General features: G+C 41.7%; 1 protein-coding gene across 3 annotated transcripts in view; it reads left to right on the plus strand.

Annotated features, from left to right (window-relative positions):
- The first annotated feature begins 2,329 nt into the window (after positions 1-2,329).
- Positions 2,330-14,892, plus strand: part of OSBPL6 (oxysterol binding protein like 6) — a 202,580-nt gene continuing 190,017 nt past the window's right edge. Inside the window, exon 1 of one of the 3 annotated variants that reach the window (XM_034785284.1) lies at positions 2,330-2,571. The gene's annotated coding sequence lies outside the window, so the exon portion shown is untranslated. The remainder of the gene's footprint in view (positions 2,572-14,892) is intronic. The other 2 variants (XM_034785285.1, XM_034785286.1) reach the window with 2 other exon arrangements.

Raw genomic sequence — 14,892 nt, forward strand, 5'->3', positions numbered from 1 at the left:
ACTGTTCCATTGAGGCAGACAGCAGGGCATTGGACAGCCAGAATCTAGTTTACAGATAAGGAGTGGGCAAACCCAGATGGTAGGTTGGTGACCTTGGGCTACCTGGAGATCAGCACAGTAGTCAAGAAGGTAGGGTGATGACCCCCTGAAGCAGGCTACAAGAGAAGGATTAGGGAACCTGAGGTAAGGAAACAACCAAATATTTGAGGTTATAATCCATTATCCTCCACATGACAACACAAATCACCATAAGGACCACAGTGGGGGCTAAGAGGGTTAGGGTTACTTCTTAGTCTAGTAGGTGTCTTTCCCAGCTGAAACAACAAGGAGTCTGGTAGCACCTTAAAGACTAACAGATTTATTTGGGCATAAGCTTTCATGGGTAAAAAACCCACTTCAGATGCACGGAGTGAAAATTACAGATCCAGGCATTAATATACTGACACATGAAGAGAAGGGAGTTACCTTACAAATGGAGAACCAGTGTTGACAGGGCCAATTCAGTCAGTGGATGTGGTCCACTCTGAATAAATGATGAGGAGTTAAGAAGTGACACCATTAGAGGACCCAACCACATGAGCCACACCATCAGGGGCTCATTTACCTGCACATCTACTAATGTGATATGTGCCAGCAATGCCCCTCTGCCATGTACATTGGCCAAACCGGACCGTCTCTACGTAAAAGAATAAATGGACACATCAGACATCAGGAATGGTAACATACAAAACCCAGTAGGAGAACACTTCAATCTCCCTGGACATTCTACAACAGATTTAAAAGTAGCCATCCTTCAACAAAAAAACTTCAAAAACAGACTTCAAAGAGAAACTGCAGAGCAACTTTGCAAATGAATTGTAAACACTATTAATTTGGGTTTGAATAGGGACTGGGAGTGGCTGGCTCACTACAAAAGCAATTTTCCCTCTCTTGGTATCGACACCTCCTCCTCAATTATTGGCGGTGGATTACATCCACCCTGATTACAGTAGTTCTCCACTTGTAAGGTAACTCCCTTCTCTTCATGTGGCAGTATATTTACGCCTGCATCTGTAATTTTCACTCCATGCATCTGAAGAAGTGGGTTTTTTACCCACGATAGCTTATGCCCAAATAAATGTTAGGCTTTAAGGTGCCACCGGACTCCTCATTGTTTTTGTAGATACAGACTAACAGGGCTACCCCTCTGATAATTTCCCAGCTGAGTCACTCTGATCTCATGTTCTCAGAGATGGATCTATAACTAACCAAGAAGAGACAGTGGAGTTTGAACCAAGGACCTAGAGCGCTGAGAGAATGAACTTTTGTGACGATGTAAAAGAGTGACTCCTGTTGCGGTTAGCAGTAGTAGATGCATATCCTCTTACATGGACCCGCCACCAGAGAGGGCCTAAGATATACCCAACTATAAATGAATGAAAGCTGAGGGAGATCAGGAGTGAAAAGGTGAGTTTTACACCTGTTCATGGAACACAAAGGGAGACAGCAAAAAGGTGGAAGGCCACGTCCTATAACTGAATCCCTGTGATTGACCCCGGTATCTGTGTTGAGCATCATTCACTTGAAGGAACTTTGTGGCTGCAATGGTCTGGTCTGTGATGGAGCTAACTAGGATCAGGCCTAGTCTGCACAGTAGGATTGAAGGGGCAAAACCCCCCTAATGGGGAGCAGTGAAGTGTAAAGGTGCTTTGGAATGGTCAGGGGCGGCTCCAGGCACCAGCGCACCAAGTGTGTGCTTGGGGCGGCAAGCCACGGGGGGTGGCCTGCCAGTCGCTCTGGGGGTGGCAGTTAGGGAGCTTTCGGCGGCAATTTGGCGGCAGGTACGCTGAAGCCACGGGACCAGCGGACCTCCTACAGGCATGCCGCCCAATCCGCATTACCAGCTGGACCTCCCGCAGGCATGCCCCGAAAGCCGCCGTGCTTGGGGTGGCAAAATACATAGAGCCGCCCCTGGGAATGGTCCAGCTGTGGCTGAAGGGGAATATGTTATAGGGCTGCAAGGGCGTCCCACAGGGGCGTGCAAGAGCTCTGACTATTGTGGTTACAATACCAGCCATTACCCCGCACCCCTGCAGGAACAGCTGTGGCGCTGCACAACCTATGCCTCAGGGCAGGAGCGGAGCCTTGCTGTGTCTCAGCCTGCCAAGCCGCTCGCACGCGCTCAGGCCTGTCTCCGGCCGGGCAGGTCGCTGCTGCTGACTCCTCCTCGTGTGGCCCGCGGCTGGGCTGCAGGCGGGGGGCAGGGTCACCGGATTGGCCGCGCCTCCCGCCAGCTGGGCAGGGAGAAGGGCTTGGCTCTGAATCCAGCTCCGTGGCCGCTGCACTCCAGGCGTCCGCGTCTTGGCAGAGCCCAGCCCGTCTCTCCGCCGCCCTGTGCAGGGAGGCAGAGACGCCCGACAGTCGGCGAGCACGGCCCGGCGGAGGAGCCCGCTGCAGCGGCGCCCCCCTGCACACAGCTCGAGGGAGGGGGACCCCCGACCCCAGCTTCTCCGTGCCTGAGGGGGCCCATCCCCATCCAGCCCGCCGCCGGCATCCCCCGGCTGCAGCGACTCCAGCTCGCCGCGCTACCAGGTGGGTGCCTGCAATGGACAGCGAGGGCTGCAGCCTGCACAGCGCGCCGGCTGGGGCTCCTCGGCCAGGGGCTGGGGGTGTGCGCGTGGAGGGGCCGCGGGGGCACATTTCGGGTGACTGTATAGCCTGGGGGGGAGCAGGAGCGTGCGCCTGAGATAAGGGGATGCTGCAGCAGCAGGAGCAGCCCTCCCCCCCCCCCCCCCGTCGATGTCAGGCTGGCCGGGAATTGCAGCTGGATGGGAATAACTGATGCATGTTACCGGAAAAGCGGAAAGGAGCAGGTTAGCTTCATTGCCCGGACTTCAACACAAAATCTACCAGGGATCCAGGCGACTGAGCCTCTGAAGTTCTGCATTGTCGCCTTCTGGCATGATGCGCACAACAGAGGGGGCCATGGATGCATTTTTTTTTTTTTAATCAGCACATACTGGGACAGAGAGACGCAGAGATGGGGCCCAGGCTGCATTTGCCGGCTCAGACTGGGACAGACAGGCAGACATGCGCGTGCACACATACAGGCCATGGCTGCATGGATAGGCTGGGACTGACACACACTTGAATTTCTCAGCTCACACTGATGACTGAGAGGGCCACACACAGCCAAGGGCATGTCTATGTTTTCCATCTCGCACTGGTTGGGACGCGCACACAATCATTCATGTACATAGGGACAAGTCTATTTCAAATTGGTGGGAGATAGATACATCACAATGGATAAAGCCTGACTTTCCCAGTTTCTGTTGGTGGGATGCGTACACACGCAGGATTATATATCTGCATTTCCCAGCTGACGCTGGAAAGGATGATGATAGGAATAGGGTTTGCATTGCAGTCAAGATATGTTTCCTGCATAGAGCAAGTTGTCTCACTGCATGCAGTATACCACCAGCAAAGCTTGGAATGAAGAAAGATACTATCCTTGTATATAATAAAAGGAGCTGGATGTGGATGCTTTAAAAGTTGTGATCTGATACTGGCTGGGATAAACCTCTACATGAAGCTTAAACATCTGGAACTGCCAGTGGGGCATGATATTATTATATAACTGACTTAGTGGAAATGAAATGGAGTGAAACCCTTTTGATAGCTAAATTTATTTTTTCCATGAAGAAAAGTCATGATTTTTCCCCCAAGCAGAGCCATTTAAAATGTTTCTTCATAAATTGTGTGTGTTTTTGTTAACATGAATTGTAAATCAAATTTTACTCAGGAAGTTGATACACTATTACAGTACCTTTTCATTTTTTCCCTACTGGTTTACAAAAGTAAAAGAATGCCCTGTATTTTTAATCTGTGAGGAGTGCTGCAAAATCATAACAAGCTTCTTGAGTTTGTGTAGATTATTTAAAACAGTGTTTTGGAAATCACCCCCCTTCTCCCCCCCGCACACCCTCTGAAGTCCTAATGCTTAACATGATCATCTGGCTTGGGTTTTGTCACTGTTCCTCCCCTTTAGTTGTATTTTATAACCCCCACCTTAATATTCTGGATGTCTGATATTATTCCTATCAAATAAAACAGCAATGCAGATATTATGGACTAATAGCAAATGAAACAGAAGACCTTGCTGTGCTCTCAAAGTGAATTACGTTTCCAAGGTCGAAAAACAAACTGCAGTGTAACTTGTATATGTTAACATATTGGTACAGAAATATTCATGAACCTCATTGGAGGACTAAAGAGAAAAGTCCTGCTTAGGTAGGCTTTTAAAAAAATAGAATATTCTTCTTCTGCTACTAGTGTATACTCTAAATTATGTATTACTTAGTTAAGGTGCAATAAACTGATTAAATTTATTCCCCGAATATCTATAGCAGAGTTTCAGTGGAACTAGTTTTTTTTCACTGCATGACTAACAGATTTTCTATTCACTAGATGAGTAACTTGCAAGATGACACTGGCTCAAAGATTAAAGTCTCATCAAATATATAATATTTTCTTTATAATGTAGTCCTGGTTGGATTGTAATATTTATCATATATAATAACTAGCCTTTGTTCTTATATCCATACCTACCACAATTAAACTTTTAATCTTTATATAAATAACATGACCTTGACTTATAGAGGTTACCCAAAGGTGTCTAGTACAATCAGAAACAACTGTAATATTTCAGAAATTCAATAAGATGAAATGGTGAAGTTCAGTTTAGTGTTACTTGAAGAGTTAATGTCCAGGAATTTTTCTTTTCATTTATTAAAAGTTGACACAGGCAGAAGACTTACTACTTCTCTCATACCCCCTTAAATTACATATATTTGTATTGATTTATTTAAAGTATCAAGTATGAGGTTTTGTATTTGCATATTTCTTTAGAATATATTTTTAATCAACATCTTCCCAATATAAATAAATGGTAAATATATATCTGAAAAAAAATAATTTTCCCCATGTGAATACATAATTGGGACATACTATAGTACTTGTTGTTGAAAAGTATAGTAGAACCTCAGTTACGAACATCTCAGGAATGGAGGTTGTTCATAACTCTGAAATGTTTGTAACTAAGAACAGAATGGTATGGTAGTTCTTTCAAAAGTTTACAGCTGAATGTTGATTTAATACAGCTTTGAAACTTTACTATGCAGAAGGAAGATGCTGCTTTTAACCATCTTAATTTAAATGAAACAAGCAGATACAGTTTCCTACCTTGTCAAATCTTTTTTTAAACTTTCCTTTATTTTTTTAATAGTTTACATTTAACACTGTACTGTACTCTCTCTCTATTTTTGTTCTCTGCTGCTGCCTGATTGCGTAATTCCAGTTCCAGATAAGCTATTTGGTTGACTCGTCAACTCTGGTATTCGTAACTCTGAAGGTTCTACTGTAGTTGGAAAAACTCTCACTCTTTCTCTCCTCTCAGTATCTTTCCTAGCTTTCACCAGTTTCCTTAACACACTCCTGGCTCTTTATGGTATTGGCTGCCTCATTTACCATTTGGCCTTTTGTGGTCATTTGCCTCATGGAACTGACTTTTATTCTCAAGTCCTCTGATGCTCAAAGGTTCTGGTACAACTTTTCTAGACTTCTGATTTTATCTTGGCTCCATTCCTTTTATCTTCTTTAAGCTTAGGAATTGTTGTACCATGGCAGACCATTGCTCATCTGTTCTTGTAGAAATAAATTTTAATTTTAGATGATGATACCTGAAGGGCTCTGCTTACCAGAGTATATAATCAAATATTTCAGAAACTTTTAAAAATACAACGTTGTCCACAGACAAATACTAGAACTAATGGAAAAGTAAACTTAATAACCCGTCAGACCTAATTATAATGAATATTCCCCACCAACTAACCTCAACTAAAAAGGAAATACAATTCTTTAGTTTCTCCCTGATAGGATGCCACACTGATCTGTAGTATTTATTAAAGGGAATAGAATTCTAATGTTATAGTCTGGCTCTTTTCACGAGTTTTCCCCTAGAGACAGCATTGCTAATCTCCATTGTCACTTCCTTACTCAAGTCCCAGTGCTTGATGTCCGATGAAGGCAGAATACATTCATAATGCTAATTGTACCTAATTCACTTTCCTTTAGTTTCTTAATCTTGGTGTATTTCTATAGAGAAAATTCTACATCCACTCTTGGAAGACTGGTGATTTGCTTCAGTACCTTCAGATTTCTTGGGGAGTGAGGGCTTCTGATTTACTTCAGATTGGTTTCTAGGTTTGGGGGAGGCTTATATCTTTGCTTTCCTTTGGTTTCTCGGGGTGCCTTCAGATTCAATTCTTGGGTGTGTAGGAGGTTTTCTCAAATAATTCTGTTACATACATTTTATATATAAATGTTCCACAGAGATTGTTTCTCTGTGGAAGGCTAGCATCTGGTTCAGCGTTCCTGTGCTCTTCTATCATCTGTATCAGATTTGCAGTGGGACATGGGTAGGGAAACTGCGTGCAGCTCACTTCTTAAAACTTTACTACTGTTGTGCAGACTAAGTCTGTCCTAATCAGGGGACTGTGCCTTATATACAGAGAAGGGGATAAACTGTGTTTGCATTCCTATCTCGCCTGAATTTTAATGTTTTCTAGACAGCTTTTTCTGAGAGATCATTATGAAAGATTGTGGGTGGAATTCCTGCAGAGCCCAAACGTGTCCTGTATACTAGTTATCTGCTAAATTTGAAGTCTGCTCCCCTACTGGAGTGGGGAGAGATGGTTGTTCCTGGAGATGAAGTTTAGAGGGATGCTATTCTGATATGGGGGATTCCACTCTTGTTCCCTAATGGTTCTCTTGGGTATTTTCCCCCTAAAGTTCCTAAGGGATTGTGGTTCTTTATCTGAATTTGATTTGCCTCACTTATTTAAAAAGATTCCTACCCTCTGCAATAATAGAATGAGTGTACCCAACCTCTTTCTTTGATTGAGCATGTTTGGCTACAGCAAGGTTCTAGTCCACCAAGTTCGTAGCAAAGGTCCTACATCAATGTGCAAACCTAAATACATGTGCACAGGGGCTGTAATGGTGTTGAATTATTGACAATTCAGAATGTGGGTTTGATGGTGACTATGGTTAGACAAAAATGGAAAACACAAATAGAAGTTACAGAAATCTGATTTTTATTAACAGTTTCTTTAAGATTTGCATTTAATTGTACTATCTTCAGATTGGGATAATTTTCCAGTTTGTAAATATGAACTTGCAATGTCCAGCTACCTTCCATATAGACTTTGAGGCAATTGTGCTTCATTACTATATAGTAGTTCATAAATTCTGGTGAATGGAAATTCTGTTATGTCGTCCACTAGGGAGGTTTGTTACAGTGATGGCAGCAGCAAGGGGCTGAAGGGAATGGGTTTTGAAATTTCTCTCTGAGGGAAGGATTAAGGGAAGAGATCAAATGATCTCAATGTGAGTTCCACAATGGCCAATTAAGAAGTAAGGTATTTGGGACTTTTTTGTGTGTGCACTATTAGATAAAATTAAAGGCAGAGGAAGCTTTCAGGAAAAGGACTGCAACAGGTCAAATACAGTTAAGGACAAGGCTTTGGAGGAAAGCCTGGGCAAAGTGACTGTCCAGAAGATGGAGCTGGTGAGTTTTAGGACCCCTCCCTTTCAATTTTGTAAAAACTTTCTTGCTTGAGATCTAATGCTTAAAGCGTTACTGCTACTAAAAGAGAAAATGGGAGCAGGGAGGGAATTGGAAGGTTCAGCTTTAAAAACCACCAGATAGTTAACCTCTTATCTTTAATGTGAAGCTCAAGTCCTGTGAGGAAATTACATTTATATTTTATTAAAGATCAGGAGGATTTGTATAACAGCCTTTTAGAAGTGCCCCAATATAGCAAATAGAATAGCTGTAGTTTTAGAAACCAAATTCAATTATTTGCCTCTTGTTTTGAATTCTCTAGAGCTAGGTCTATTTTAAATCTTAAGAGATTACTATTTTTTTAAACACAAAATTAATTTTGTTTCCTGAAGAAATAATATATCTTTTAACTTATAGTAAGATAAAAATAAAATGTGAATTAAACAAGACCTCTAGCCAGAGTTGGAAGACTTAAGCCTTCTTAAAGTAACTGATGTTGTACAGAATTATTATTATTGGAGCTTGAATCAGGCCCTGCTAGCTAGAGGAATAAATTTAATAACCAGAGGTAGATATTGCCCTGGTGAGAAACTCAACCCTCTTGTCATCCTCAGCTGGAGAGTGTTGGTATTCCTACCAGAGTGCTGTCCCTGGGCACTGCTTAGGGACTCCATCTCTCATAGCCTCTGGTAGTTGATGTCTGATGAATTTGGCCTTTAGAGAGTGGGGCTTGGGGAATGTGAGGAGGAAAAGATGACCTAGCAGATGCATGAGAACTCTTTCCCCCGACTTATTCAGGGCTTACTGAATAGTTAGTTTATGAATCCCTATGATCTCATTCACACAAACAATTCACAGTCCCTGCTTCCCCTCCTACTCCTTCCCCAAAATACTGTAGTGAGTAAAATTTAATCTCACATGAAGGTAATGGTGCTACTTTGAGGATGTAGTACTGCCGCAGGTGTGAGAGAAAAGGATTCAGATAGAGAATGGCTTGATCTTCTTTCTCAGGAGAATGGCACTAATCAGGCAGTGCTGAGGTTTGGGTTTTCACCTGCACAATAAAAGCTTCTCCAGTTTTGAGTCCTGAGGAGGGGAACCCTAGCAAAATGGCAGGTGGAAGCTGCTTTCCCTTTCCTATTGGTAGTAACTAGCAGATTACTACTAGTTAGGGTGGCTAGCAGCACTGGGGAAACAAGGAAGCTAAAACTGTGGAGATGGGGGGCATAGAAATGAACAAAAATATACTAGATACAAGAAAAGAAGGCACAACCTGCAGATTCCAAAACGGTCTATGTACAATAGCAGCTGATGGGCCAGCTGCCAGAGAAGGTGGGGTCCGGTGGTGTAAAGGCACTAGATAAAAGGTGGGAGCTTAGATGTAAAGCAGTTAGTTGGAATCTGACAGTCATTGAGAACACAGCTCTAGCTGACGTTGGTGAGGACCCAATAGTTAGGGTCAAGGTGTGATGTACCAGCATCGCATATCTATCCTTAAGGAGAGTAACTGTGTTTTGCTTACAGCAGGTCTGTGTTTTTTGTTTCCTAATCTATGTTTTACTGTCTAAACATTTTTTTTCAAAAGATGCTTACATCCTTGTTTTTGCCTTTTTACAAATATTCCAAAAGAAATTACAATATCATAGTCAATAAAAACAGAAATAAGGGTTCAATATGAAATTCAGAAACAGGTGAAATCGCACAATGATTCTGATCCACAATACCATCACTTTTGGAAGACTAGTTCCATACTAAAAATTCTGTTTGTTTAATGTAATGGTTGTTCCTGCATGAGATCCCACTTCATTTAGCTGAAAGGAACAGAGAAATGAAAAGAAGTCTGACTTTCCAAATTCATTTATATCTGAGACCTCTGCTTCTTTCACACATAATTCCTGCTTGGTATTAGCCGCCAACCTCTTTTAGTTTTCTTTGGGGCGAAGGACATGGGCAAAACCAGGCTGTTCTCTGGTTGAAAATTGTAGCATTTCTGTAACAGTCTAAGGCTCTACACTGCATCTGTCTGACTATGCAAATTGCACAGACACTTACCCTGTATGTACAGACACAAATGACAGTTTACTGTAGCAGGCTTTTCTCCATCTCTGCTACTGTTGCTGATGTAATCCGCATGTAAAATCACTGCTCTGTTACCACATTGTCTATATACAGCATGTCATTTGCAAAAGTGATACATAATGCAAAATAATTTATCATTTTTTACCATGAGTTTTTGGAGACATAGTTTGGTGGCGGGATTGCACATTATACTGTGGGAGAGGAGCCCAAACTCGTGACCACCACAAACAGTTGTGTATAAGATTCTTGTAAAGAAAAAGAGACTGACTTCTTGTATTACTCTAATTAATACTGCTCTTGTTACATTTTCTCATTAAATGTAACTTCAAGGCTACTAGGATAGACTGAAATCTAATCAAAAGATTAGGGCTAGAATCAACCGAACTGGCTAACCCTGAGACATTCACAAGACTTTGATAAATCTGCCTATATACGTATTATAATTGAGTTTAGGGATATAGAAATAGTTTTAAGCTTCAGCTATGATACAAGGTTAGTTATTACCAACTGACTTCTATTTCCTCCCTCCAGTGATTCAAAAACTGCTTTTGAAATTTGTAAAATTGTTGGTCACTCTTGTCAGTTGCCAGAATGAATGCAAAGGCGACAGCTTGTATATGCATAATGGCTGCTGTCCATCCACCCATGGAAAGAAAGAATATTCAGTACCAGTTTTAAGTGTTTATTTCTATTACTAATAATGTACTTGCAATAGGAGCAGAATCTATGGCTTTAAAGTTCACAAATTCCACATCATGATTTTATTTATTTTGGAGTATTTTCCTGAGTTTGTCAGATTCATGGAACAGTAATATATATATGTCATTTAGGTGAAGGAGCTGGTGGATGGGATTTTGTTAATCACTTGATCCTTTTCAAAAGCCTACAGTACCTTTTCTAATTTTGTCCACTCCAGTTTTAAAGGTCCCAAATATGAATGCCTCCTCTGCTTCTCTAAAGGCTTTTCCACGGCTTATAATAGAACTCACTGAAAGGAACCTTCCTGATATTCAGACCTTTCTAATTTCCTCCTGTTGTTCCTAGTTGGAGCTCCTTTACAATTCTAAATAATTACTCTCCCTACTTAGTGTTTACATCCTTCAAGAGTGTTATTCAGTGTATGAATTCAGTTTACAAAGGGACGGTTATATTCCTGCTATGTGATGTAATGCCTGTGACTATGCAGTTCAAAATTGCCCCGGCCTTTATAGCTGCCATCTCATATTGCATATTCACTCATAACTCGCTGTCGACTGTCACCACACATCTCTTCTGGCATAATGGTTTTCCAGGTTTCTCCCCCTTATTTAAAACTGTTTAGTCTTCCTCTGGGAGGTGTGGTTTGGGGCTTGCCGCTCTTCTCAAATTAATATCCTCTGAAGTTCATCACTATGTTGTTAACTTCTTCCTTCATATCATCATAAATAAAGATGTTAAATCAGATCAAATACCAATCTTCACTGTATTCCCCCAATTAATATATTATCACTTTACATTACTCTTTATTGTCTTTAAGCCAATGTTCCTACTACAACCAGCTTGCATTAATTTTTAAAAAATTGATAAGATATACCAGGGGTTCTCAAACTGGGGCGTCAGGACCCCTCAGGGGGTTGTGAGGTTATTCAATGGGGGTCGTGAGCTGTCAGCCTCCACCCCAAACCATGCTTCGCCTCCAACACTTATAATAGTGTTAAATATAAAAAAAGTGTTTTTAATTCATAAGGGGGCAGGGGGGTCACACTCAGAGACTTGCTGTGTGAAAGGGGTCACCGGTACCAAAGCTTGAGAACTGCTGAGATATACTATTCTTTACTAAAATATATTAACTACTGCATTCTAATAATCCACTAGTATTATAATAATTTATTTTGTACCTACTGCATTTACAAGTAATACTTAAGATTATGAAAAATGTTAGTGGGGAAATAATAATTTTCCACTCTTCTTTTAGTTTATGTACTTTGTACATTTGGCAGCATTTTGTTTTTGTAATTTGGTTTCACTGTTCCTCTGTATAATCATTTTCTCATTTGCTAAAAAGACCCGTATAAACATCAACAGAGGAGCAGAAAAACCCTGAACACCATTTATAAGGAATTACTAAAAATATAATGACATGACTGGACTGAGGTGGAGATGGACACAGGAGACAGAAGTGTTGAGAGTCTCTGGGTTAGGCTAAAAGGGGTAAAAAACAAGGGTGATGTCATGCTAGGAGTCTACTACAGGCCACCTAACCAGGTGGAAGAGGTGGATGAGGCTTTTTTAAACAACTAACAAAATCATCCAAAGCCCAAGATTTGGTGGTGATGGGGGACTTCAACTATCCAGCTATAAGTTGGGAAAATAACACAGCAGGGCACAGACTATCCAATAAGTTCTTGGACTGCATTGGAGACAACTTTTTATTTCAGAAGGTTGAAAAAGCTATTGGGGGGAAGCTGTTCTAGACTTGATTTTAACAAATAGGGAGGAACTCATTGAGAATTTGAAAGTAGAAGGCAGCTTGGGTGAAAGTGATCATGAAATCATAGAGTTTGCAATTCTAAGGAAGGGTAGAAGGGAGTACAGCAAAATAGAGTCAATGGATTTCAGGAAGGTGTATTTTGGTAAGCTCAGAGAGCTGATAGGTAAGGTCCCATGGGAATCAAGGCTGAGGGGAAAAATAACTGAGGAGAGTTGGCAGTTTTTCAAAGGGATGCTATTAAGGGCCCAAAAGCAAGCTATTCTGCTGGGTAGGAAAGATAGAAAATGTGGCAAACCACCTTGGCTTAACCATGCGATCTTGCATGATCTAAAAAATAAAAAGGAGTCATATAAAAAATGGAAACTAGGACAGATTACAAAGGATGGATATAGGCAAACAACACAGGAATGCAGGGGCAAGATTAGGAAGGCAAAGGCACAAAATGAGCTCAAACTAGCTACAGGAATAAAGGGAAACAAGAAGACTTTTGATCAATACATTAGAAGCAAGAGGAAGACCAAGGACAGGGTAGGCCCACTGCTCAGTGAGGAGGGAGAAACAGTAACAGGAAACTTAGAAATGGCAGAGATGCTTAATGACTTCTTTGTTTCGCTTCACCGAGAAGTCTGAAGGAATGCCTAACATAGTGAATGCTAATGGGAAGGGGGTAGGTTTAGCGGATAAAATAAAAAAAGAACAAGTTAAAAATCACTCAGAAAAGTTAGATGCCTGTAAGTCACCAGGGCCTGATGAAATGCATCCTAGAATACTCAAGGAACTAATAGAGGAGGTATCTGAGCCTCTAGCTATTATCTTTGGAAAATCATGGGAGACGGGAGAGATTCCAGAAGACTGGAAAAGGGCAAATATAGTGCCCATCTATAAAAAACAACCCAGGAAACTACAGACCAGTTAGTTTAACTTCTGTGCCAAGGAAGATAATGGAGCAAGTAATTAAGGAAATCATCTGCAAACACTTGGAAGGTGGTAAGGTGATAGGGAATAGCCAGCATGGATTTGTAAAGAACAAATCATGTCAAACCAATCTGATAGCTTTCTTTGATAGGATAATGAGTCTTGTGGATAAGGGAGAAGCGGTGGATGAGGTATACCTAGACTTTAGTAAGGCATTTGATATGGTCTCGCATTATATTCTTATCGATAAACTAGGCAAATACAATTTAGATGGGGCTACTATAAGGTGGGTGCACAACTGGTGGATAACCGTACTCAGGGAGTAGTTATTAATGGTTCCCAATCCTGCTGGAAAGGTATAACAAGTGGGGTTCCGTAGGGGTCTGTTTTGGGACTGACTCTGTTCAATATCTTCATCAACGACTTAGGTATTGGCATAGAAAGTACGCTTATTAAGTTTGCAGATGATACCAAGCTGGGAGGGATTGCAACTGCTTTGGAGGACAGGGTCATAATTCAAAATGATCTGGACAAATTGGAGAAATGGTCTGAGGTAAACAGGATGAAGTTTAACAAAGACAAATGCAAAGTGCTCCACTTAGGAAGGAACAATCAGTTTCACACATACAGAATGGGAAGAGACTGTCTAGGAAGGAGTACGGCAGAAAGGGATCTAGGGGTTCTAGTGGACCACAAGCTAAATATGAGTCAACAGTGTGATGCTGTTGCAAAAAAAGCAAACGTGATTCTGGGATGCATTAACAGGTGTGTTGTTAGCAAAACACGAGAAGTCATTCTTCCGCTCTACTCTGCCCCAACTGGAGTATTGGGTTCAGTTCTGGGCACCGCATTTCAAGAAAGATGTGGAGAAATTGGAGAGGGTCCAGAGAAGAGCAACAAGAATGATTAAAGATCTTGAGAACATGACCTATGAAGGAAGGCTGAAAGAATTGGGTTTGTTTAGTTTGAAAAGAGAAGACTGAGAGGGGATATGATAGTAGTTTTCAGGTATCTAAAAGGGTGTCATAAGGAGGAGGGAGAAAACTTGTTCACCTTGGCCTCTAAGGATAGAACAAGAAGCAATGGGCTTACCAATTGCTACTTATTCACACAGCAACGCTTTATGGTATGGTACGGAATGCATTTTTAATAATGACCCTGAACATTTTTTAGTCTTTTATAAAATTTGGAGATAATATTTCCAGTATTGTATTCCAAAATAATTGCTTTATGCAGTAATTGTAGTGGGATTTTTACATGTAATTTTTATTAATAGTAATGGGAATTACACAGCTGGGTCTTTGATTAAACATGGGAGAGCAAGGCCTGTCTCACATGCTATCTTAAAACTTACAAGAGTGAATTCCCATTTGCCATACATAGTGAAAATAAACTCTCATTGTATGTTACACAGATAAACGTATTTATTTATAGCAGGGGTTCTCAAACTTCATTTCACTGTAACCCTCTTCTGACAACAAAAATTACTACACAACCCCAGCAGGGGACACCAAAGCCTGAGTCCGCCTGATTCCCACTGTCCCGGGTGGGAGAGCCAAAGCCCAAGCCCCATTGCCCTGGGTGGGGAAGGGGTCAAAGCTGAAGCCCAAGGGCTTCAGCCCCAGCCAGGGGGTCTGTAACCTCAACCCCGCCGCCAAGGGATGAATCCCTCGGCTGTGGCCCCAGATGGCGGGGCTCAGGCCTCAGCCCAGAGCCCCAGAAAGTCTAAGCCATTAGACTTGTTACCCACTTTGGGGTCCTGACCCATAATTTGAGAACCACTGATTTATAGGATAGTTTTAAAGTGATGTTAGATTTAGTTTTC

The sequence above is a fragment of the Trachemys scripta genome, chromosome 11, assembly GCF_013100865.1.
Source record: "Trachemys scripta elegans isolate TJP31775 chromosome 11, CAS_Tse_1.0, whole genome shotgun sequence".
In the NCBI taxonomy this organism is placed as follows: domain Eukaryota; kingdom Metazoa; phylum Chordata; order Testudines; family Emydidae; genus Trachemys; species Trachemys scripta.